Here is a 27,306-nt window from a genome sequence, read left to right as displayed (position 1 = left end):
AGAAAAAACGAATGTTGCCATTTGAAAAATGTCGCAAGGTAGGGAAATAATAAAATCCATCCATTCTATATTTCATTTCATTTAGTTATTGTTTGGAAGACGGGGAGGGAAGTAATGCTCCACTCTTTAGTTTTGCGTGTATTTCATACAAGCAAGCCTTTTGTGATGGAGACAGTTTTCTCAGAGTTCTAATTTAAAGGAGAATTAAAGGGAGAGTTCCTTGGCAAGAGGGATTGGCTATTAAACTACTCTGAGAATTGTAGCTCTGTGAAGGGAATAGGGGTCTCCAAACAACTCTCTGCACCCTTAACAAACTACAACTCCCAGGATTCTTTGGAGGAAGCCAAGACTGATTAATACTACTTTAAATATATAACGCAGGTTGGGAGCATGTGGGGCTTGGGTGCATTTTGTCCAAGTCCCCAACTCTCTTTCTCTTATGATTTATGGCACAGAGGAACGCTCCTCAGCCTCCATCCATTCTTCAAGCAGCCACTCTGCTGCTGAAGTAGCTGCAGCAGGAGATTGAATGGGCTTTTCTCAAGCACTATTACCCCTCCTGCATGAACACTCCAGGGAGAGAAGTGGGCTGAGTGTAGTGCCAATCTCTTTCCCTTCCCATCTTTGTGAATGCTTCAAGGACAGACCTTTCACCAGAGAGAGAGAGAGATTGTGCTCAGCCAATATAAGCTTGCTCTATCTATCTATATCTATATCTATCTATATCTATCTCTATCTATCTATATCATCTATCTATCAATCTATCTATCATCTATCTATCTATCATCTATCTATCTATCATCTATCTATCTATCTATCTATCTATCTATCTATCTATCTATCATCATCATCTATCTATCTATCTCTATCTATCTATCTATCTATCTATCTATCTATCTATCATCTATCTATCTATCTACCATCTATCTATCTATCATCTATCTATCTATCTATCTATCTATCTATCTATCTATCTATCTATCTATCTATCATCTATCTATCTATCTATCTATCTATCATCTATCTATCTATCATCTATCTATCTATCATCTATCTATCTATCATCTATCTATCTATCTATCATCTATCTATCTACCATCTATCATCTATCATCATCTATCATCTATCATCTATCATCTATCATCTATCATCTATCTTTCATCTATCTATCTATCTATCATCTATCTATCTATCTATCTATCATCTATCTATCTATCTATCTATCTATCTATCTATCTATCTATCTATCATCTATCTATCATCTATCTATATCTATCTATCTATCTATCTATCTATCTATCTATCATCTATATCTATCTATTTTTCTATCTATATCTATCTATCTATCTATCATCTATCTATCTATCATCTATCTATCTATCATCTATCTATCTATCTATCATCTATCTATCTATCTATCATCTATCTATCTATCATCATCTATCTAATCTATCTATCATCTATCTATCTATCTATCTATCTATCATCTATCTATCTATCTATCTATCTATCTATCTATCTATCTATCATCTATCTATCTATCATCATCTATCTAATCTATCTATCATCTATCTATTTATCTATCTATCATCTATCTATCTATCTATCTATCTATCTATCTATCATCTATCTATCTATCATCTATCTATCTATCTATCTATCTATCTATCTATCTATCATCTATCTATCATCTATCTCTCTATCTATCTATCATCTATCATCTATCTATCTATCATCTATCTATCTTTCTGTACCCAATTCTTCTTCCCATCTTCTCCACCTCAAGCAAATGGCTGGGTGGATGCTGCACAGGACCATCAGCTTCCCCTTCCACCAACATTTTTCTATGTGTTTCTGTGAGTGAAAATTTAATCTGAATGTCAATATTTTAACAGAAAGCTTTGCATTCACGGTTTTGATATGTTTATATATAGGCAAAACATCATAACATTCACCTTGCTTTGAAAAGCATCTTTTTTTGTTTGCCTTTGGGCAGAGACCACATCTTATAAATATTCTCAATAAATACAGAAAGAGCGGCCTTACAAAAAAATCACAAAAAATAATAATGGATTGTGTGTTTTGCTCCTTATTTCTTGGTTATAGTACTAAGCTCCCTTCAACTAATATTTGAAATCAAAGGAAAGCTGTGTTTAATAAATGTGGAGGAAAGAATGTAACAAAGAGGGGTGGAGGAAATTTCCACATTTTGCCTTCTCTCTCAGCTTTGCTTTATCATCCCATCAAGCCAAGAAGATTTCATACAGAAGCAGCCGTTCTACCTGAACCAATTCCTGGATCAGGAACGAGAGCCTGAATTATCCAGGTGTACATCAGAGTGCCAGCGCAGTCTACCTGCACTGCATAACTTTCCATGGGATGCATATAGGAACACACAAACAGAATATGAAAACGGATTTGTATACAAATCTGCATCTCATTGAAAGCAACGTGGTGCAGATAAACAGCAAACAAAGCAGGCCTGCATTTCAGTTTCTGAAAGAGTAAATTACATAAGTTCACCTTAAAATGTGAGTTGAACTGAAGAGCTTCCCCATCCCTCTCTCGAAGATTAAGAGGTCCTTTAGGGAAATCCAGGTTGGTTTAACAGAAGCCTACACATGGTAGGCAGTACAGCATGTCATTGCAAAGGTGGGCTTTTTCATCAACTGTACCAAACTGACTCTATGGATGCATGGTCTGATCAATCTATGGTCAGTTCATTGGATGCAGAACACTCTTACACAGTCTTTTTGTAAATCAAGGCCATCGAAAGGATTGGCTCCGAATAAGGAGGGTCCACTTAACCAAGTCCAAATGCTCAACTGGATACTACACTGGTTCTGTGTTTCATTATATCCCTCCCCATCACAAAGCAAAGATTTGTATTTAGGCTTTGGTTTTGAAATTGATCTAACTGGCTGATCCAGCTCTTATTCCAAGTCTAGTGATATCAGTGCTTATTAAGTGGACAAGATAATGGCCCATAATATTGAAGAGTTGAATGATGCTTCAAGGATCACTTTATAAAGAACTCTCTTTACGAACGAAGGATTAATTCTAAATGGTACCTGACTTTTATCACATAAATACTTCCTGGTGAAAGAGAGTCTACAGTTTCCAAATGGAAACACCTTTATTATTTGTTATATTTGTTCATCACTTTTCAGTCACAGAAGAATGTCACAAAGTCACAGCATAAATGACATCAAAACATCATATAAAACAGATTAACTAAAAGCTCATTCAAGAATATTTATAAAAGTACTCCTATCCAGGCCACTAAAAAGTAAGCACTAAAAGGTTTGAAGACATAACTTGCTAGCATACCATTTAACAATCAAATACCTGTATCAACAGAGATTTTATATCCTGGCACCTAAAAGCAAGCAATGATTTCATCAGGTGTGCTTCCCCAGAGAGAGCATTCTTCAAACAGGGAGCCCCTACTGAGAAGTCCTGTTCTTTTGTTACCATTATCTGTGTCTCCTTTGTTGCATAGTCGTTTAGTCGTGTCCGACTCTTCGTGACCCCATAGACCAGAGCACGCCAGGCACTCCTGTCTTCCACTGCCTCCCACAGTTTGGTCAGACTCATGTTTGTAGCTTCGAGAACACTGCCCAACCATCTTGTCCTTTGTCATCCCCTTCTTCTTGTGCCCTCCATCTTTCCCAACATCAGGGTCTTTTCCAGGGAGTCTTCTCTTCTCATGAGGTGGCCAAAGTATTGGAGCCTCAGCTTCACGATCTGTCCTTCCAGTGAGCACTCAGGGTTGATTTCCTTAAGAATGGATATCAACCCTGAGTGCTCACTGGAAGGGCAGATTGTGTCTCCTTTAGATGACATATACAAAGAAGAGCCTCTGGTGATAAATGCAGTGCCTGGGTAGGCCAGTGTTTCCCAGTTGTCAGTGTTTGCGTGCTGAGGTCCCCAAAACATCCCTTCCCCAAATAACTCACACATCACACAGAATCTTTGTTTAAGGTTTTTGGCATAATTTTGGCCACAACTTTATTATCATACAAGATTGTGAATGGTTGCTTAGGCATTGGTTATGACTAGCTATCCCCCCGCCTTGGGGATAGCACTGACTCCCGGATTCCAGCGTAAGTCAGTGTGGAGGAACAGGCAGGGCAACTGGGGCTGCGATACAGACCCTTCAGTTCCTCCCTGCATGCGCCTTGGGGTCTTACACGGCCCGCACCCGATTCCAGGGGTTTGGACAAGGGGATGGTAAGCCCCAGAATTCCTTTAACGGAATTCCCATTCCGCAGCAGCATTGGAGGGGTAGGCACAGCCAATCCATACCCCTCCACCAACCAATTTAACCAATGCCTAACCGCCACCAGAGCCCTTACGCTCGCCGCCACCATTCACAACGCAAACCACACTCTCAACTTGGATACCACTGCATCCAACCATAAATCATTCCCAAACATGGAAAGATGAACCCCATCAGCCCTGTATAAAACCTCCTCCTTAAAGGAAATACGAGGGTGAGGAATCACCAATCCACCCAAACTCACCACCAACTTGCCCACCACGGAATTAATCCGCTTCCTGACTTTCTCGGTGGAAGCCGGGCAAGGACTGCCCCGCCAAATGCGGCGCTGAAGCAACTGTGACCAAATCAGTGTAACATTAGGCACCAAGGCCGCTAGCTCCCTTAGGTCCTGCAAAATTACAGTACGCAGCGTGAAGCACGGAAAAGAAACCATATCATTTTCCCCCAGCTGCACCACAATCGCCGAGGGTGGACCAAGCAGGAGGACACGCCTTTTCATAAGTGGCAAGAATTCCCTCCAACGCATCCCCCTTCTGGAGATCCAGGACACTTGCACGTGCTGTGGAAGGCCCAGGCCATCTCCTAATCCAGCCTGACGAGCTCTGTCAGCGGCCCAGTGCACAATACTGTGGCCCACTATCCAGATGCGGACAGTGCCCGGACCTAGGGTTAAACAGAAACGTAAGTACACAGCAATTATTACCACACATAAGACTTGAAGGCATCCGACCTCCACCGACCCAAATCCTTTATTCTCTTCACAGATAAACCCCAATGGGCAGCTGTCGTTGCAGCACCAATCCGGAAGGAGTGAGGAGCGAATTCTGATGCCTTAAGCCCACACGCTGCGATAACTTTACGCAGCACCTTTGAAAATTGATGCCTTACCAAAGGGTGCCCATCTTCATGAATCAACAAGGGCCCTTCACCAACAGGACGCAATGACATGTACCTGTTAAGATCCCTTACCGGACACGGGCCAGCTTCCCCAGTGCCAGGAGCCTGATAACCGCTCCCCTACCCAGCTGGTCCGTCTTAGAACTTCTGATACGAATATGTAAATCAGACGGAGATATACTCACGTCCTGCAACAACAAACCCCTGGATCCTCCATCCCGCATAGGCTCAAGGACCACCTCTCCTACCCTTAGGGCCCCAAAGAAAGCCAATGAGAAGGCTGCAGAGAATAAGCGAGTCTCGAATTTAGACCAACAGATGCTACGCAGTTTAGACTGCATCTGTGCCAACAACTCGAATGTGATAGGCCGTCTAAGGATAGGCTTGGAGGGGTTGAGACGCCCCCACCCCTCCAAAGCTCTGCGCACAACAAACTTCCCACACGGATCCTTGTTAAAAAATGCCTTATTAAAAAAGGAAATCGCTGCCGAATGCAATCGCAGCGTCCGGGGCGCCCGGCGCATCTGGAATAGATGTGCCAAATACCTGAGCACCTGGGAGGTAGAATGTGGGGCAGTAACCTCCCCAACCACCGTCTGTCCATTAAATAATAAAAAATCCGCCCAGGCCTTTTTATAAGACCTTAAAGTGGAAGGGGCAACAGATGCAGCTACTCCCTGTAAAACTAAGTGCTGCCAAGGTTCCAGAGATGATCCGGGAAAATTTCCGGACAGTCTCGAGCCTCTGGCGCCAGGGATCTGAATCGCTCCATCTGAAAACGGGACAGAGCATCAGCAATCTCGTTAGAAATACCCGGAACAAAACGAGCAGAAAATACAATATTAGAACGCAAACAATGCAAAACGAAAACCCGCAGCAAGGCCGCTACTCTAGGAGAGCGTGAAGCCTGCTTGGCCAATATCTTCACCACCGCCTGGTTATCTGACCAGAAACACACGCGATGGTCCTTTAAATACTCAACCCACAGATGCACAGCCACTACAATGGGAAAAAATTCAAGAAAAGTTAAATCCCGAGTTATAGCTTTCCCACGCCAAGCAGAGGGCCACCGCTCGGCACACCATCTGCCGTCCCAGAACAAACCAAAACCTAGGGACCCCGCTGCATCCGAATGCACTTGAAAGTCATTATGGAGGTTCAAAGTGTCCTGCCACAACGACACACCGTTGAATTCCTCTAGGAATTCCATCCAGATACTCAGGTCAGCACACACCTGGCTAGACAGGCGCACCCTATGATGCGGAGCCTGCAAACCCGAAGTGAGTTTAGCCAAGCGGGAGCAGAATGGTCGCCCAGGGGCGACCACCCTGCAAGCAAAATTCAAATGACCCAACAGCGACTGCAGCTGACACAGGGTGACCTTCCTCAAAGGAATTAATTCTTCAATAACACATCTCAAAGTGATTATCTTATCTGCAGGCAAGCTGGAGGTTTGGGCCACGGTATCCAACAAGATACCCAAATAAGTAAGCTGCGTAGAGGGACCCTCCATTTTTTCCGCTGCCAACGGAACGCCCAGCTCTTCCGTTAAGGAAGCAAATGCCTGCAACAAAAGAACACAGTCCCCAGTATCACTAGCTGAGGCGACCAAAAAATCATCGAGATAATGCGTGACACCATCCAAACCAGTTTTTTCACGCAAGGCCCACTCCAGAAAAGAGCTAAAGCACTCAAAGGCTGCACAGGCTACAGAGCAGCCCATAGGCATGGCCTTATCAAAGTAAAATCCTCCCTCAAACTGAAAGCCCAACAACCAGAAATCATCTGGATGGATCGGAAGCAGCCGAAATGCTGATTCAATGTCGCATTTAGCTAAAAGGGCACCCGGCCCAAACTTCCGAATCATCTTGATCGCATGATCAAGAGTAGCATAGCGCACCGAACAAAGTTCCGGGGGAATCACGTCATTCACTGATGTGCCTCTCGGGTGAGAAAGATTGTGAATGAGGCGAAATTCTCCCGGGGCCTTCTTGGGAACTATACCCAAGGGCGACACATGCAGATTAGGAAAGGGGGAGACCGAAAAAGGACCGGCCATACGACGTAGCGCCAATTCCTTTCTAATCTTTTTACGCGCCACCTCTGGCATGTCTTTAACAGACTTCTGGTTAACTAAATTTCCAGCTACGGGTGGCGATGCCACCGGAATCCTAAAACCCAAAGAAAAACCCTCACGCAAATAGGAGGCCGCTGCCTTGTCAGGATAAGATTCCAACAAGGCCAACAGCGGCTGCAGCCTCACCGGAGTGTAGGCTAAGGAGAATAAGGTACTATTTTCCGGCTCCGGCGGCTGGCACCTGGGGGGCAGCTTTTGGGGGCTGCTGAGAGCCCCCGCCCTTGCGAAAGGGACGCCGCACCCCTGTACAAACAGATGCTGAGTGGTTCCCTGAGCACTTCTCACAAAGTGCAGGGCCGCCGCTGGCAGGCGCCCTTGTTGAAATCCCAACAATACAACCGGCGACCCCCCTTTTGGGGTAGCGCCTTAAACTTCAGCTGATCAGGGGCCTTCTTGTCAATGCGAGGGGCAACATAAGTAGTCCAAACGTCCAAATCTTTACGATCCCAGCGGGCAGTAGGGATCTTGGCTGCTCTACGCCTGAAATTTTGATCATAAGCCAAAGCAGCGGCCTCTCCAGCCATCGTAAAGGCCGAACGGACTATGGACAGGTAAACCCATAAATGCAAGGACCTCCAAGGATAAGCTGCAGAGACTATGCCAGCGAACACTTGAAAACTGTCCAGCCAACGCTCGAAGGTCCTATCCGCTTTAGCTATAATTGCCCGACTTTTTGTAGCAGAATAGTCCTTCTCCACAGGCTCTTGGCCATCTGGCGGAGGGGCCAAACTAAAAATATCAACGTAACGACCATTCAAAACCCTGGACCGCAATTTGGTCGACAAATGGGCACCAGGAATAAGGTCCCTAGCCGAATTGGTGGAGACCTTAACATCAGGCACCAATACCCCATCCTGGCAATCTTGCACCGCACCATACCTAGCGCGGTGTGAATTCGCCCTACGCTCCCAAACCCACTTAGGGAGCCCTGAGGTCTCACCAAAACCCCAATAAAGCTTCAAGGAAGCTTCCTCATCACTGCTGGAGCTTTGCGAAGAAGTACCTGCCGAAGAGGACGAAGTGTCCTTCCGTCTACGCTTGGAACGCCTCTTGGATCTCTTTTTAAGGTGACGGCGCCCACCAGAGGAAGCCCTCGGGGGAAGAGGAAGGCTGTCCTCAACTGAGGATTCCGAAGCATCACCCTGCTGCACAGGACCTGAAACTGACTGAGAAGAAACAACCTGTGACTGACCCGGAATCACAATCCCCACAGCCGAGGGCTGCGCAGATGAACTCTGCACAACCCGGTCCCGAGTTGATACCCTCCTCCTAGCCCCCAGTCTGGTACGACCCCGACCCCTGGGGACGGAAACCTGCGACACAGGTAAGACCGGGGAATTAGCCGATAGCGAGTCAGGCAAGAAAATACCAGCCGACAATGGATCTTCCTCCACCTCACTAGATGATGACACTGGGGACGATGCTCCCACAGGAGGAACCAGGATCACGGTCGAGGTTGATGGGGTAGCGCGGTGATGCATCAGGCCATCCAAATCCTCTTCCACCCTTGCCAGTAACGCAGGGTCACTAGACAAACTGGAGACCATGGACTGAATGCGCTTCAAGGACTAGCTAGGTGCTGGAGAGCGTAAGGCCTGAGACGGGCCCTTTATAGGCCGCTTCGAAGAACGGACTAGATCAGGCCTCTTCGCAGCCTTCTTGGGCGCCATCCTACTATTGGTGGAAAATAAAATAAAATAAATTAATTAGCAGGATGAGAAAAGAAAATTAAAACTAAAATTAAATACCAGTAGTAATAAGGCGACCAAGCTCAAAAGCATTCCCAGCTGAGCAATACCTATAAACAACAGTACAGGATCACCCACACTGCAATGAAGAGAATAAACTGGAGGCCAGTACCTGCTGAAAACCAAGGTCCTGTGGTTACATGGTTTGACCACTAGATGTCGCCACGCAGTTGGGAAAAGAGGCAAAATGGCGCTCCCGCCAAAATTGGCCTCAAAAAGGCGGACCTCAAACAGCAGCCCTCACCCAAGGCCTGCAGAGAACCGCCTGTGGCCTACAGGCCCCAACGGACCCTCCGACCAAAAGGCCGGGCAAGGGGACGAGGCACGGGATCTACTCCCGGCAGGTGAAATCGCTGACGCAGGCCCCGAGGCCAGCGAAGGCCGGGGCGAAGGCGAAAGGAAAAACACGGGGGGGTGGAGAAGAGGCCCCCCCCCGGCGAAACCAGGCCGCCGCGCGCTCTGGCGCACGAAGGCCTCGTGCGGCAAGGCCCTGCTTTCGCCGCGTCGCGCGCCTCCAAGAGGCCCCGCCCACGCCGCGCTCGCCCGGTGTCGCTTCTACACCCCGGGGATGGGTCCCGACCTCCCCTGACGTCCCCCGCCCGACCCAAAAGGAGGGAAATTGGGTGGGGGTGTTGAAAATTGGGGCCTGGCAGGCGGGCAGGCCGCGGCGCTATTCAAGCGCCCGCAGGCCCTTGAAGACGGAGCGGCCCTCTGGCAGCCCCGCGAAAGCGACGAGCTGGTCCGGTGCCCGAGGAACCAGAGCCTTACAACAGCCTCCGGACGAGCCCACACGGTGAACAACGCCAGATATCTTATGCGCGGGGGGGGGGGCTAGCCGGGCCGAAAGGGCCACGAAGCTAAGACACAGGGGAGGGGGGGCAGGCAGGAAAAAGCTCGCCCCAGGCCGGGCTCCCCGGGGCCGGGAGCTGCTTCCCACCCAATCAGGAGCTCAGTAAAATTACAGAATTAACTGGGAAAGAGAATTAGGGGGAAAGAAAATAAAACCCAAAAGAAAAGGCTACAGCAAGAATTGCGGAATAAAGAAAAAAGTGGGGAAAAGAGAGGGGGAAACTAAGAAAATCAATACGACCCAAGCTCTCGCTGATTTCACTCCGGTGCTGATCCGGTGTCCACAGCGAAAGAGAAAGGAACATTCTGTGGACCCAGTATAAATAACCTCTGATCCCACCCCTTAATTGGCAACATCACTTTTTCCCTGGGAACCACAACCACCAATCCATTCAATTCCCTTTCCACAGCCTGGCTGGCAACTAGGAATGCTTTTGCTGGCCCCAACCGCAACACGTGCTCTCTTTTAATGAGAACACGCTTTATACTACATTTTTTTAGATTTGCCTTGAGACAGTCTTTAAACCTCTTTTGTTGACCACCAGCATTATGCTTTCCATTTTTAAGTTCGGTATAGAGTTGCTTTGGAAGATGATCATCAGGCATCTGCACAACATGACCAGTCCAATGAAGGTGATGTTGAAGAATCATTACTTCAACACTGGTGATCTTTGCTTCTTCCAGTACACTGATATTAGTTTGCCTGTCTTCCCAAGTGGTGTGTAAAATTTTTCAGACAACAGATATTAGGCTATTCCTGTCAAGATAGAGTGGTCCACCAGCCAAAGCTTTCCCAGGCAAGATAATTCAATGGTCTAGTGAGAGTGGTGAAATACAGAACACCAGCTGTTGGGTGAAAATCAGGCCAACTAACGGGGTTGGCATAGCAATTGCATACCCCACAAGTGTCCCTGAAAAAAGGGACACCCCATTTTCTTGTGCAAGACCATGGCAGCCATTTTGGGTGCAATGATTTTGCACCAAGATCTCACCCCCAAGGGGGCTGTGATCTCCTGTGGTGCACCAAAAAAGGTGTTTCTGGCACAAACATTGCAAAGGTGGTGTCAAAGTAACTCAAAAACTCTAAGGCATAGGAAAATTTTATTCACAACAGGGACTTCAACATGTGACATAATACAGTGCAGTCATACCTCTGGTTAAATACGCTTTGAGTTGAGCACATTCGAATTGCGCTCCATGGAGCGTGTTACTTCTGGGTTTCGCCGCTTGCACATGTGCAGACGCTCAAAATGACGTCATGCGCATGCGCAGAAGTGGCAAAAAACGGTGTGCGCAGACGTGCCATCGCTAGTTATGTTTACCTCTAGATATGAACGGGGCTCCGGAACGGATCCCGTTCGTATCTAGAGGTACCACTGTACGGCAATTTTAATCAATATCTGAGCTGGAGTAGTTTTTATTTTAATGTGAACTGTCTTAGAACCCCATTGAAGAAGATAACAGTGATTACCCAGATCTTGTTGCTAGCTGCTCCATAACAGTTCAAGCTTTAGGGCCCCCAAAATGCAGGTCTGCCACTGGTCATTGGCTATATTTTGTGTTTATCTTGGGGGCAAGCAGACCGGTTTCATTTCATTTGCATTGTGGCAGCCCTCCTCATCTTTTGTTTCCAGAGAACAAAGTTCCTCCAGCTTCCTATTCCAAGCAGCTGCATTTGACACCCTTCTCTTGCTTCCCTCTCACTTTTATTCAATGTGCTTTTATCTTTAAACCTAGCACAGCAGTTGAGAAGAAATATAGCCAGTGCCTGCCTGAGTGGCTCCCTTACTTCCCATGTGAATGAATGAGTGATTTATTTCAAAGCTGATAGCTGCAGCAATATCCAATATAAAACAAGCTTCGCATAAATGCAGAATAGGCACAACCTCAAACCTAATAAAATATGTTAAGCAGCGGCAAATGAAGTTGTAAAAACCCCCAAAGATGAACGATGATGCACAAAATAAAGCAGACATTATTCTGTCTCTGCAATGATTTTAGCCACTTGACAAAAGTGCCTATTAGTCACCAGGCCCAACTGAAAGTTTCCTTACAAATGTACAAAGCTCCGAACAGCATGGGACCCTGGTATTGTTATTTATGATGTTGATTTAGAACATTTATAAACCACTAGGTCAACATAATTCTCCAAGTGGTGTATAAGTCTGATTTCATATAAATCATGCCTAAAATACAAATGGACATAAAACCATTATTAAAGCAGGATGAAATAAATAAAACATTAACGAAATCATGTGTCTGCATAGGCTTCTTGAAACAGATTTTTTTCCCCAGTAGGTGTCTAAAACACTGCCATGTCATCCTGCAATGCCAGGTTAGGTCCGTGTTCTGTGACATTGTTATAAGCTGATACTATTCACCATGGCAGCATGCCTTCACTTGTGTGTGATCTGCCATGTTCCTCACTCATGCAGAAAGCTTCAAAATAAAGGAATAATTGTTAGAGGATCCTGGAGGCTCAAAATCACACTTGTTTTGACTCTGATCCAGCAAAACACTTAAGCAAGACCAGGAGTATATGTTCTTGAGCACTCCCATTGATTTCATTGATGCTATTCATGTACCTAAAGCGAAACATGTGCCTTTAAATGCATTGCTGGCTCACAGACAGCAGACAAAGGGGGCAGTCTAACTAGTGCTGCCCTAGTGCAAATTCTATTTAGGCCTTGTACAGGAGCAGCCGTAAGTGAATTGAACTCAAATTAGATTAGACAGCATGATAGCTCTTATAGTTTTGCTAGATCAGTTCATCTTTGCAATAAGGAGAGACTTAGAACTGATCCTTCTGACCTTCTGCATGCACCTAAATGTGGGTCACGTGCTTTCTTGTGCATGACAATCATATATCAGGTTGGGGGTCTTTTGGACAGCTTCCCTGTCAGTGTCCGGTAAGATCTCTCAATGTTCTCCTTGGTCTCTTTGCACTCTAATGCCTGAACTGAGCAAGTCACCAAGCAATCAAATGGCTGCTGATTCAAATACGCAGCCTGTCATGAGTCCCATGGAGATGCCATGGGGGGGATGGTAAGATCCTGAGGAGGAATGGGAGGAGCTTTGGGAACTGGAGTTGGAGAAACCTGGGGAGGTTCTTAGTGGGATGGGGAAGGTGAAATCAGGACCTCAAGAAGTATCTGACTGTGGAAAGAGGGACAGTTGTCTAGGGAGTGGAGAGCTGACCTAGCAGACTGACACCCAATGTCACTTGTTGGATCAATGTCTTAGCTTGCCCTTAGCTATGTCTATATACATCTTATGCACCTGATGAAATCATTGAACAGAAAGAGAGCTGGAAGTTCAAGTTCTTCATCTGGCAGTGGCTAAGCATCATCAGCCTTCATATGGATCTTGGATGCATCCTGGGCCTCTTTGCATTAGACTCTGAAAGTGTGTTAAAATATGAGGGAATGTAAGCTGAGCCTGGGCATGTGAGAAAGTCCCCATGTTGCTGCTTTACCACATAGTCAAGTCTGTTTTTCTCACTGAAAGTGGAAATTTTACGATGCCAGCTTCTGAGAGCTGATCAATGAGACTGTGGTTACAGATGGTTGAGGCATGAGATATTTGCAAATTCCGATAGGAACTGACCTGATCCTCAACTCCCAGACTACTCTGTATTGGAATTTAGTTATCTACCACAGACTTTCACATTCCCAAACATTTTGACAGAGTTCGACTTCTCCCCTCACAAGTATCACAACACATTAAAAAACAACAACACTCAATACCTGTATGTTAGAAAAAATAATTTCAGAGCTGCACATTTGTGTGTGTAAATTTCTGTTAGGTTAAAATATATATATTATGTTATATCACTTAACAGATATCCCCCGGCCCCCAGTGCAAGATTCCTGGGAGCTGAGCTTGTTAAGAATGCTGAGAACTGTTAAGGGACTCTTATTCTCCTCACAAAGCTACAGGCAATACCTCTTCCCAGACAACTCTGGGAATTGTAGTTCTGTGAGCAAATATGGGTCTCCAAGCAACTCTCAGCACCCTTAACAAACTACAACTGCAAGTTTTTGCAGTTACAGGTTGGGAAGTTTCCAAACCTGATCTCTGAATATTTGTACATGAGATAGGACTCTGGACAGTCATCTCCTTCAGCTCTCTCTCCTCTTTATTTCTGGAACTACAGTTCCAAGAGTTCCCTGGGAAGAAGGATTGATTATTAAACTACTACAGCAATTGTAGTACTGTGGTGAAACCAGGGATCAGCTCTCAGCACCCTTAACAAACTACAGTTCCCAAGATTCTTGAGGGGAAGCTGTAGCTGTTAAAGTGGTATAATAGTGCTTTAAATGTATGGTACAGATGTAGACTCTGTATCTCTTCCTCCCCCCCCCCAAATTAAGATGCCTCAATCCATCCAAAATATGCTACTAAATTCTTCTTTTATGCTTGTTTGTTTCTCTGTGTTACACTGACATTGAAACAAAAGCTTTTTACAAGGCAAGAAGATTTCCATAGTTCTTTCATTTCAGGCTCACAGTCGCCATATACATTGTAAATCCCTTCTATTTTAAAACAATACTGACTTGGGTATTATTACAATAGCCCTTAGAACACGGTGACAAATCCTAAGTAAAAATTTGGGGGAGCTAATGGAACACACAACACAATGAGATTAAAGCGGATTTTATTATTGTTAAAGCAGTCACCTTTACTGACACAAATATGACTGAGACATATGGTTCCAGCCTTTGACCAGGCATTTCATTTGAATTATTCTTTAGAATGCTGTTCTCCAAACGTGAATCCAATTACCAGCTGAAGTCAGGCAACTGAATGGCTATAGGAGAAATAGTCTAATGGATGAGAGGGAGTAAATGGAGGGGGGGATGACTATGATTTGTGTGGTAATCAGGAAAAGAAGGTCAGTTGTAATAGAGCAAGCTGGTTTAAAAACATAGCTAATGTAAGTTGCCTTTCTACATTTTTTATTGGGAAAAAAATAATCCACTTTCTGACAGGGTGAATAGGCAAAGAGAAAACGCCTTTTGATGATTCAGTTGATTAAAGCTCCTCCACAGACAGGCAATTAACACATGCAAAACCGATGAGCTGTGTGAATGCTCAAATGTAGAACAAGAGGGAGCCAAGAGCAGGTTCAATAATATCCACGTGGATGCCATAGACTGACGTGGAAGAGGCTTTTAAAAATTTATCTCTCAGTCTGAATAGACAGAGTGTGTTTTTGTTAATTGGTTTACTGCAATTTAAACAAGCAGTGTTCTGCTAATCAAGAAGCAAGGAAAAATGCAACAGACTCTCTCAATGAGACACATTTTATGAGTGTACTCAGTGGTTGAAATAAATGCTTATGCCAAAATTCATTATGAAACTGAGTCGTTCATCACCCAGATCTATTTAGATTTGCTATATCAGATCAAATCAAATAAAGTTGCTCCAAATTTGGTTCAGAAATACAGAGTTGTGACATTAATGAAAAGTACCCAGAATGGTCTACTTACCTTCTTAAATTTCACGTCTCTTTTCAATGAATGTTGGCTTCATATTGGTGCTGCACAAGACATCAACCTGTAGCCTGCCAGTCTACTTCCAGTGTTATATTTCTGTATTTGCATAGTAAAATGTTTTTCTTGGAGATCAGCCAAAGAGACATTGTGGTAATTTCAGAAATATCCAATGAAATCCATGTCTTGCATAGGTCTGGAACCTTGAGTTCATGCTTCTCATATTTGTGTCTTTCCAATATTATAAACCACTTGGCGATTGTAAGCTTCTAATAATAATAATAATAATAATAATAATAATAATAATAATATGCATGCGGTAGTAATAACTGAAAAAAGAAAACACATCTGAAGTGACCTTGAGAGCATTTTTGTATGATACTAGTAATTTTGTCCATTTGGTATATTCACAGCAGAATATGTTGGGGTCTGTATGTTGTGAACAGACTTTTCCTCTGCTCCAGGCCAATCAAAGTTATAACCTGTTGTACAGTGCTGTAAATAGAGGTGCCATTTGATGGCATTAGGTTGTAATGTTGTCAGGGACTGTGCTGAGGAGGGCTGCACTGAGGAGGAATGGTGGGAGCCACCCCCTCCCCCTGCTCCTGCTCCTGAATCTTCCCAGGAGCAGGAGGACAGTATAGATTTGGAACAGTGGTTTGCAGACGGACATAGTTCATAAGGCAGAAGCTGGGAAATAATGGATGAAGAACAGCTATGTGAAGAAACACTGGAAGAGAGAGGGTTAACAGATTCACAGTCACTGGAGAGCTTTCCTCCAATCTCCCCAAGGTCACGAAGAAGTTTCAGAAAAGAAAGCACAGAGGCTACAAACTCAGATTAGAAGATGGAGTGATATAGATTAATAGGGATGGAGGGGTATACGCTTAATATAGGTGGACGCTTTCTTTTGTCCTCCACTGTGTTTATTAAAGAAAGTAACTGGTAAGAATTCCTTTCATTTGCTCATTTACAGCCATGGAGGAGGAAGCCGATTCCCCAAAGCCTGACAAATATTGTTTTTGGTCAATCTGACTGATGGTATATGAGTGGCATTATGACATATATATTACATAGACATGCAAATGCCTGAACATGCAGTATTTAAAAGTGGGGTGGGGGCAGGGGGTGCACACAAATGCTGTGCCCCCAACATCCCCATACCTGTCTGCCCTGTCCACTGATTCCCTCCCACCTTCCCATACTGAGTGGGGAAGATCTGCCAAGGACTTTTAATAGGCTCCTCCACATGATCAGGGACTGCTTTGTCAGGGCCTCTGAACATATGGAAACTTCTAAACATGGTCAAATGAATGTGACTAGAAACCCCCTACAGATCTTCAACATGCAACGCGGAGAAGGTCAAGAACATAAGAGTCTGTTGGATCAGACCAATAGCCCATCCAGTCCAGCATTCTGTTTGCTCAGTGACCACCCAGATGCCTGTGTGAGACTCACAAGCAAAAGAAAGTCTAGAGGGGTTTTGCATACACGCTCTGCCCGATCTGTATTTTCAGCGTTCATCAGTTCGCTATGTCTCCCTTCCCACAATGGCTTTGGAAAGGAATAGGAACTAGCCCTCCAAAGTGATCATCGAGAGGGGGGCATTGGGCTCACTGAACATGTGCCTACCAAAGCTCAAGTTTGTCCTGCTTTTTCTGAGCCCAGTTTGCCTCTTAAACCATCAATTAATTGCAGCGCAGGGGGAAAGGGAACAAAGGGATTTTACAAAGTCTGTTTTCCCTGCTTACTTTCTCCCGCCATTCCTTATTTGTTCCCACATGTAAAACCTTCCTGTATTATAGCACTGTTCTTCAGTTCAGGGTGTTCAGTACAGAAGCAAAATGATTTTGCAGGGCAAAGCTGATATTTACTTAGCCAGAGCTGGTGCTTTTCAGTAAGATGAAACCAGTCAAGACAGGTGTGGCTACATTGATTAGGTTACAAGATTCTTGTGGCAAACACCTTCCAGAAACAACTGAGTGAACAGAAAGTGTGTGTGTGTGTGTAACACACACACACACACACACACTGCACAGTCAGGTGTTCCTGCAATTCCAACCGTATCTGAATCTCACGTAATTAAATGAAGATAAGAGACCTGTTAAAGGGAACACAGCAACACTCCTGCTAACAGCATATTCAGGTGCTGACAGAAGCCGAGCCAAAATGGGACCACTGTAGGGCTGGGGGAGCAGAATGTATCAGCATGCTCTGGGGAAAACCTAAGGCAAACCTAAGGAGGTAATTGGCCAGAAAAAATAATGTTGTTGTTATTCTTTATTACATTTACATCTCAACTTTTTCCAAGTTGCTCAAGGTGGATCTTCTCTTACTCTCTTCTGAGATACGTTAGACTGAGAGGCAGTGTCTGGCCCAAGTTCACCCTGTGAGCTTCATGGCTGAGTGGGGATTTGAACCCTGGTCTCCCATGTCCTAGTGCAACACTCTAACCACTACGCTACACTGGCTCTCTAAATAACAAAACCCAGTGAGGATCAAGCATGCTCAGCCATGGAATGTTGAGTGTCCCGTCCATTAGGGGAAAAGATGGGAACCGGGAGAGTGGGGAGACAGAAGTAGAAATGTCCTGCTTCCACCCATTACAGCAGACAGAAGGAATGGGGAGCCTGTGCTCCTGAAAATGTTGTGGACTCCAGCTCTCATCAGCCCCAGCCCCAGTCAGAGATGATTGGATTTGGAGTCCAATATTTGGAAGGCCACAGATTCTCCTCCCCTGACTATCTTGAAGAACTACATGTCTCAGCAGGTAAAACCTTGAGCAGGAGTGTTCCAGTAGTATTGTAACATTATGCTGGAAATCCTCCTTGTTCATAATACTGTATTAGTAACAACAGAGTTTGGCTTGGGAAGCAAAGCCGACAGAGGATGGAGAGACACTGAATGTATGTAATATATATTATCTGGTCGACGACTTATTATGCCTTCTTAGAAGTAGGCCTTCATGCTCAAAACTATGTTGGACTTCAGCAACCTGCCTCTCTTCAGTTCTTGCCATACAATCCTTTACCCAGTAAAAATCAGTGTCAATATAGCCACCCATGGCCATAAATCCATCACTCCATAACATGCTTTGCAAAGTGCTCTAACACAAAACACGAGGCAGCCATCTGCTTCCCGTGTATGATTGCCGTTCTTTGCACACACAAAATATGGCTCTGCTTCCAGCACTTAAGAGTGATTAGCTGTAACTTATGGTGCTTGCCGTAGCTCACTCCGCTGCTGGGTAATTACTGGAGAAAGGAAGCTTGGGAATGTCTGGGGAGACTGAGAGCAACATGTTGGCAACGCCAGGCAGTTGTGACAAGCTTAGCGTCCAGCAAATCTCTTTACACAGAGAAGAAGGGGATGGCGGCAGGGCCACAGCGCAGAGTTCTCAGGGAATGTTGATCTTTAACGAGACTGCTCCAAGGTCTGTTCTGCAGAGCTTGAAGGGCTGGTTTCCTTTCTCCTTGGCAAAACACTCTTTGATTAAAAGAGGAAAGGTTTTAATTGCTCCTTCTGTCACAAGCCCAACTCAGCGATTTATTTTTCCAGTAGTCGCATCTGTCTTTTATTGACTGTTTGGCGGGCACCTCTGCTGGCTCCACAATACTATTTTCTGTTCTACGTCTCACAGGCTGCTATGGGGATGGGTGTTGGCTGGATCTGGAATGCATTGCTGCCTTGTTGCTATTTTATGCCCGGTTATAAATTTTGATGGTAAGCTCTCATTCAGCGCTTTGAATAAAGTAATATTCAATACCTTTTTATGTCTAAAGAGTCTGCACCGGGAGCTCTCTGCAGAATGGCTAGTTTATAGAGTCCAGTGGTTTATAGAGCATGATTTATTCAAATTTGAGCCCCCGTGGTCCCCTGTTGTGCAGACCTCACTATTCAAGTGAATCTCATTTATGCTTTTTATGTGCATATTGGCTTGCAGTGAAGCAATACAGGCAACACCTCCATTTATGCAGGGTTATGTTCTGAGGCACCGCATGCATACATGAAATCACATATAACTGGAACACCCACTGGAAAAGCCTGCAAATATCCTCCAAATCTCTGGAAACCCTAGAAAAACCCGTGTATAAACCAGCAACTCTACCAGATGGACAGGAATAGTGGCAATGCTGCCACTCAGTCTTCCTCATTGCTGGAGGGTGATTTGCAAACAACAATTGGGGCAGACCAGTACCGTCAAGTGCTCGGCTGTGAGTCAACTTCACTTGGTGGAGCTGGTAGTGTCTTGCAGACGGTGATGAGCAGCTAGCACTTTTGTCTCTTCAGCTGGCCATGATACTCTTAGGCAGCCTCCTGGTTCATGGATGCAGCTTCACCACTGGTGCCAATGTTCTTCAAATTGAAGCAACGTTTGAAGTGGGCCAGTCACCCAGAACTCCTTTGCAGGCTGAGAGCCTTCTCGCAAAAGATTGATGGGGATACACTGGTGGTTCATGTCCTCCAGTCACAGGTTCATTTTATGAAACAACATGTGAACTAAAAAACCCCAAACACAATTCTTTGAAATTTGCAATGGGTTATCCAGCCAAATAATGTATACAAAACTGCGTATACTTGAGTGAAATGTGCATATAAATGCACATATTAGTGAAAATACCTTAGAAAAATGCATTATATTAGGGAAAATTTGTACATTTGGCAAAAAATGCATACAAAAATGTGTATATTGTGAGAAATTCACACTAAAATACTGATCATTTTTCATGGGAACTTTTATATTGAAAAATGCAAACTGATATGGAAATGTGGAGAACTATTCTCTCTTCATCAGTGGATGCTGGTCCATTAGGGCAAATGGATCACTGCCAGTCCCTGCTTTCATATCTCCTCACAATGCGTCTAGCAGGTGGCAGTGGCTGTCAGCCTCCTCCAGTCTCCTTCTTTTTAGAACTCAACAGTGGGGACAGAAGCAGAACTAGTTGGCTCTGCCTGGCATTGCCTGTAGCTCCATCTACTGTTGGCTTCCCTACCTTCACCCGACCAGTCTACATGGTTTCTCCATTGAGATGTTACTGGAGCCGTGCAGAACTGTGGTAACAAATGAACTGTCTGTTGCACAAACATCAACAGAATGCTACACGTTTTTGAGTGAGCTTCATAGTATCTGTTTAAATAGGTTTTCAAAAACTGACAACGTCTCTGTATTACCTCTCTTTCAGGTCTGATTTAAACATGCTATAAGTCACCGTGAAATCACTTACCTAGGTGCATATTCTATGCCACTCTCATTTAAATGCTTTTATTATGTGTGCTGGTTCCACATGAGCACTCCAGTGATGCATGGGCCTGGATGTAGATGCATGGCTTGCTAATGTGCATGCATTTGGGCGGGGGGGGGGCGGAATAGCATAAACAAGATGTGGGTGGCTTTTACTCCTTACCTGGGTAAATGTTTTAACCCTAGCTTGCATCACAAAGTAGACTCCAGTGACATGGCATTCACCCCTAAATAAACTTCACAAATTCAGATTCATGGAATCATTCCTGACATTTCCGATTCTGGCCACATTCAGCCAGCCAGTAAGTTACTCTGTGTAACAACTTCCCCGATAAACTAATTCAACATTTGTTCGTGATATAGTGTTGAACAAATGTCTCTTTCATACTTATTTATGGTAATGACTACCCTCATTACACTGCTAGGTCAGCATATATTACCCTCGTGCCATTTTCTGCTGACAACCAATATATGTAGTCCCTCTCCTTGTGTTGGAGGTCATTTGCTATATGATTCTAACAATTCTGAGGCATATTCTGGATAAATTGGTTCATCCAGCTAATTCCTATTCTCAGCAGGCTGGAAGAACTGAGGGGGCCCTGCAGAGTGTAAGACCCATTAACAGATTCTGGACTCATGCCTAGGGATTCTTTCCTACCAGGGGAAATTTCAGATATGTATTGTTTGTGCCCCTTACCCACCTTGGTTGTGCAAACACCAATGCCTGACCAAGTCTATCTAAAGTTGGCCCAGGGCTTGATTTCTGCATTGCTCCCCCTCTCCCCAGCTTTACAGGCACATGGAGGAGTTGAGATTTCAACTCCTGTGGCAGCTTCTGCCTGGCTCACCTGCATCTAAATGCACTCTCACAACATGTTCCTAAGCATGCTTCATCTGAAGTCTCAGTGGGATTTACTTGCTAATGTGTTCTTAGGAAAGCAGTCTCAGGGAATGCATTGTGGTGAAAGTGAAAGCTGTGGGATATATCCAGCCTCAAGTAACCAACATGCTTAATTATTGCATGAATGGGTTAAGACCATAGAGAAAGCTCTCCTGCCAGGCTTAGCTAGGTGACACACCTTCACCTTGGGAGGGTTATCAAATTCTTTGCTCTCTCCTCTTCTACCATGTGAATCCTACCAGTAAGGAGGTCTAAACTGAATGCCCCAAGCTTAAACTGTGTGGCTTTAGCAAGCCATCTTTGTGTTTCTATACAAATAATTGAGAAATTCTTACCATTTTGAAACTAAGTTGCACCGCCTGTCTGTTCTTGCTGCTGTATGGAAAAGCATATGAAATTGACCCTTGAAGAGTTTGTAAGTTAACCATTTTTAATGTACCAAACATATCATCTCTGTCTATGCTAAGAGAAGTAGGATACCTTGGAAGGAACTTAGAAGTGGATATTTTATAGGTCTAACAGCCTATATTTCCATGCTTTACTTTGCTGCATGTTTTGTGATTTTAAATCTTTGCTGGGGCTCTCTCACCAAAAGTAGTTGTCCCAAACCTGGCTCTAGGCATCCAGGAATACCCTTTCTATTCTTTGTATTCTGTCCTTGCACACTCTACCCCCCACCTGCCCACACTGAATGAAAAGATGTGAAGTTGGTTCAGAAGCATGTTCTGGTGAAGAGAAAGAGAGGAGTTTAAACAGGGGGTTAACAGAAAATGAATTTAAAAATCAAATACTAAGTGAAATGTGTAACAAAAATGCAGTTCTGCACTTACCACAGTAGTGTTGGGACTCCTGAGTTAATAAAAAATGTTTAAGCGGCCTTCAGAGTGATTTCAGTTGTGCAGTCCTGAAGTAGAATATATTTTAATGCAGATTACAGGAAGCAGGAGGCTAGCATCAAGAGGAGTTTAGAGCTGTGTAAAATTGAGCTGTGTGTCTTTTTCATTCAGACATTGCTGACTGTAGCATCACTCTCCAGTGACAAGCTGAGTATTTATCTTCTAGAGGGGAATTCCACCTGCCAACTAGTGAAGTAATTTATCAATAATGAGGTCAGTCTGGGGGCAATGAAATTGATGGTGATTCCATCTTGCTACACTTCTCTTTTGGAAGACTGAGAAGTGAGAAAACAAGAGATGTTATCAAACAGGAATTGAAACCGTTCAAGGACTTGACAAAGGGAGGAGGATAGATGATCATATCTAAGAAAGTCTACATGTATAAAATGATAGCACTGGAAAGGTGTAGTAAGATGCCATTTCCTGACAGTCTTAGTGTCTGATTGGCATCCACTTGTCAAAGTTTTAATTTCCAATGAATTGATTATATCCTTCAAAATATTAATTCTTTAGAAGGATTTGCTTTCACTTACTTTTGGAGAGACTGGGGCCTGTCCAAGACGTTTCGCTGAGTTGCTGAGCAGTGTTCTGGCCATGGGATTCTCCACTGGAGGAATAGCAGAACAGCTTTCTGGGGAGCACAGGAACCTGACTGGGGAATTGGCAAAAGTTACTCCCCATTCTTCTGCTGGACCAGAAGTTAGCCTACATACTTCTGAAGCAGCCCTTTTGTTCATGGAAGTACATATCTGGATCCAGCCCAGAATAATGTTTTTATTATTCTTAGTAAATCCCAGTTTTAAAAAGTATTTGCATCATTTCATTTCAGGGGAAAAAATGCTATTTCACTATTGAATAATTACTGCTATGTATGTACAGCTCTCGTAATAAAAACATTTTTTAAATTAAAAATTAAAAATTGAGCAGCCTTTTGGGGGGGGGAATGGCATTGCTTAATTTAGTGCAAAGAGACAGAAGTGTAGCAGAAATCCCTCTTCTTAGCTTGTGGAGTTCTATAAATATATCCAGATCAATATCAGATTCCAATAAGTTATGACCTGAAAAACTTATCTGGTACTTCAGAAGCTCAAATATTCAGTAAACACCCCTAGATTGGGTGGTTTTGTTTGTTTTTGCATTAACAGGGCTTTTCTTAAGTTGTGAATATTTCCGTTGCCAATATTTCAGTATCTTGATGTGAAGAAAAGGCATTGTAAATTTGAATGATAGCATTACGTATCTAGCTAAATATAATTCAGCCTAGCATTTAGTTTCTCCACCTGGTCCACATGTGTTTCTTGGGTCTTTGGAGACATGCCACAATAACAGATCAGAGAGGTGTTGAACTGGCCTGAATTTCCATATGTGACCCTGATGTATAGAATATCAGAATATTTCCTAAAAAAACTATTCCCCATTTTGTAGAATTATCCGGCCAATTGTTCTTCTGATGTTCATAAAGTAAAACGGCCAGATTACACTGCAGATCCAGAACTAGAAATCATGGCTTTCTTATTTTTACTTTGATACTGCTGCAGGACACTCCAGTTTTGACCAGAGCAGTGATGCGTGGGTGGCCATTAAAACCTATGCATTTGCCATTTCCCTTATCTAAATTATCCCTTACAAGCTGCCAACAGCCCCGCAGAAGCTTTTTCTCCCTCATTGGATTAACATGAGCATCAAATAAACTTTACATTAGGAAGATGGTATGGGGAAAACGGTTAAATACTGCCTTACCTCTGCAGCACTGCTCCAGTAAAATGTGAGCTCCCCCTCCCCACTGACTTCATTCAAAGTAAAAATACAAATTTGAGACTACTAATCACATATTTCTCATGTATTTTGCCCCTAAACCTTTTCATGATGTCTGAGTAAAAGGTTGCTCATTACAGAGTTAAAGGGTTGGCTAAGATTAAAGAGACCTGGGTTCAAATCCCTGCTCACTTCTCTCAGCCTACCCTTTCTAGGTAGGTCGTTGTAAGAATAAAAATCATGTACACAACCTGGCCTTCTTGGAGGATTAAACAAATTATATTGTGGTTTTTTAACTCACTCTGAACCTTATTTATCCTGTAATCTTTTGCTTGCAAATTCAATTAATAATAATAATAATAATAATAATAATAATAATAATAATAATAATAATATCACACCCATCTGGCTGGGTTTCCCCAGCCACTCTGGGCAACTTGCAGCACATAAAAAAATACAAGACACTAGACATTCACAATTTCTCAATACAGGGTTGCCTTCAGATGTTTTCTAAAAGTCAGATAGTTGTTTATTTCCTTGACATCCGATAGGAGGGCGTTCCACAGGGTGGGCACCACTACCAAGAAGGCCCTCTGCCTGGTTCCCTGTAACCTCACTTCTTGCAGTGAGGGAACCACCAGAAGGCTTTTGGAACTGGACCTCAGCTGGACCTCTCAGAGCTGGACCTCACTGAACAATGGGGGTGGAGACACTCCTTCAGGTACACTGAGCTGAGGCTATTTAGGATTTACATGTTCCATGTTCCCAGTGACAGGGAACTGGTTGTAATTGTTTGCTCATTACCTTGCTCATCATGTTAGACTGTCTTGATCCTGCCTACAGCATGATATTATGGTGTGTAACACATTTTACAATATCTTCAATATCCTGTCCAGACTATCAGTGTAACCTTATTTAGTAGAATTCAATAGCTTAGCAATTCAACTCTGAAGTGTGTAAAACTACTGGTTGTTTTCCTGGATTCTTATTTCCATAGTTTAAATGCCTCAAGGGGCACAGTCTGAGTCTTTGGTATTGATTCCTTGACCCCCAGTTCCTTTTCACTAAGTGGATTAAAGTAGTGATTTGGAATGTTAGTCTGTCCAGTGGGAACTACCAATGAAAGCAGTCTCCAGGGGGAACAGAAGGTAAACCATTGCATGGAGAGGTGAAGCAGGTGCCTTTCAAGCAAAGTTGACTGTGAAACCATCAACTACCAAAGCTGGCAGTCTCATGAAATCCATGGCCATGATTTAATCTGAAGGAAAACGAGCGATACATGGGTATTCTTTTTTAAGAAGTATGGATCTTCAATATATGCAGATATAGGAGTTCAACTCCCATGCCAAAAAGCCATTAGCAACTATGAATGCATGTAATGTGACATCTTATAGGGTGACACATGCAGATCAGGGATTGCTACAGTAAATAACTGTAGCTTTATGGTAACAAGGTAGTACAACTAGTATTATCTAAGATCTTTAGTAGACCACAAGCTAAGCATGAGTCAGTAGTGTGATGTGCCCATGGAAAGGTCTGGTGCAATTTTAGGCTGCATCAACAGAAATACAGTGTCTTGATCAGACCTCAGTTCAGGACTCCACAGTTTAAGAAGGATAACAAACTGAAATGTGTTCAGGGGAGGTTGACAAAGATGGCAAAGAGCCTAGGAACCAGGTCCCATGAGGAAAGGTTAGAGGATTTGTATATGCATAGCCTTGGGGAAAGGCAATATGGCAGCCATCTTGGAGTGCTGTCACACAGATGATGGAGCACAATTGTTTTCTTTGCTCCAGAGGATATGATGCAAACCAACAGGTTCAAATTTCAAGAAAGAAATGAATTTCAGCTGAACATTAGAAAGAACTACCTAATTGTACAAGTTGTTCAACACTGGAATAGACAGCTTCAGATGGTCGTAAATTTTATTTTGTTGGAAGTTCTTAAGCAGATGCTTGATGGCCATCTTGGGGGTTGGACTAAATAACCTTGGAAGCATCTTCCGGGTCATTGTTGTGTGTGAAAGGGGAGTGGGAATGCTGTGCTGAGACTGAAAAAATGGCATGTTACCAAATCTGAAACCAATAGCTTGTCCCTTCTTCTGTCCTCTTTGGTCACTTTTTACAGTAGGAACTTCCTACCCATACATAGAAATGCATTATGTGCATTCATTGTCCTGAAACAATGCAGGCTGCATTCAGACAGCACTTTATTCCATCTTCCTGATGTTTCCTTACCTGTTACTTTCTGCATTTTATGCAATCTTTCACATGATGTAAAAGCCACTTCTGGAAGTGTAGTGGAGTCTAGTGGAAGTTCAGTGCGTATTTCCATGTAAACTGTTTCCCAAAAGATCCATTTGCAACCCTGTTAACTCAGAAAATTGTGGGAGTTTTATGTTGTAATTTCACATGACAAAATTTGGGGTGGTATCCTGGCTTACAGCTCTTTCCCACCATTTCAAATTTACCATGACATGGCAGTGTAATGATCCATAACCCACGGTCCCATAATGCGACAGGCACTGTAGTGTAAAACGTACATTGCAAATTGGGGGCAGAAGTGCTAGTGTTGTTACCAGTAAAATTAACACAATAAACCCCACATCGAAATATAGCCTTAGCAGATATTTCTTAGTTTTTCAGTGATGTTTGGGCAAGTGTGTGTGTGTGTGTTAGAATGTGAATTTCAGTGCTTCCCACCTTTGATTTGGGGCCTGATGGATGATTTCTTTCATCGAAGGTCATGTGTGCTGCTAAATATGAAGCCTGTGTGGTCACTGTTTGTTCAGTTGTTGCATATTAGCTCCTCAGTGGTTAAGACGATCTGAACAAATAAGAGGGCTTACGCGACATTATATTACCCTTTATTAGTAGGAAATTGAAGTCTAGAGATTATTATTAAGCCTTAGCCACTGAAGTTTGACAATGCTCTGGTAGAGACCTTTCAAGCTGACCTCTGATCAGCTGTATTAGAAGGATTTTACCCTTGTTACTAATTAAATAAACAGCCCTGTTAGTATTAGTCTTCCTTCCAGCCATTTTCATGACATCAGCTCTCTAATGGACCACAGGACAAAGGGAATCGGGTTCCTGTTTGAA

Source organism: Podarcis melisellensis, assembly GCF_964234715.1.
Source record: "Podarcis melisellensis genome assembly, chromosome: 4".
In the NCBI taxonomy this organism is placed as follows: Eukaryota; Metazoa; Chordata; class Lepidosauria; order Squamata; family Lacertidae; genus Podarcis; species Podarcis melisellensis.
Note: the sequence above shows the minus strand (reverse complement) of the source record.